General features: G+C 42.6%; 1 protein-coding gene across 1 annotated transcript in view; it reads right to left on the reverse strand.

Annotated features, from left to right (window-relative positions):
- The window catches only part of LOC109471719, a 28,798-nt gene that overhangs the window by 13,750 nt on the left and 14,677 nt on the right, over positions 1-371 (reverse strand).

Genomic DNA, 371 nt, shown 5'->3' on the forward strand with positions numbered 1-371 from the left:
TATTGTTGAAACAAAAAGTACTAAATTTAGCAAAAAATGCCTGTCAGAAACCCGTTGCCATGGCAACACAAAAAAATTTATCTTGATCCAATGATGGAGAATTGTTGCCAACAATATTCTAGGAAAAGTCACCAAGTTTGGCCGTTCTACGGCTAGCCGTTCAGACGCTAGGTGACATCAAAGTTGCCGCGGGCACTTTTACGCCCCCCCCCCCCCGGTCCTAGGTAGGGTTAACTCTAGCGACCGTCTCTCTCAGGAAATACCTCTTGAGTCAAAACTGTGTTTGCAAATGAAGGATATCGCTCTAGCAACGAGAACAATAGAATTTTAATTTCTTTCACCTCTCACATTTTTGTAAATGTTAGGGGGAA

Source organism: Branchiostoma belcheri, unplaced genomic scaffold (genome assembly GCF_001625305.1).
Source record: "Branchiostoma belcheri isolate BF01 breed outbred unplaced genomic scaffold, Haploidv18h27 scaffold256, whole genome shotgun sequence".
Lineage (NCBI taxonomy): Eukaryota > Metazoa > Chordata > Leptocardii > Amphioxiformes > Branchiostomatidae > Branchiostoma > Branchiostoma belcheri.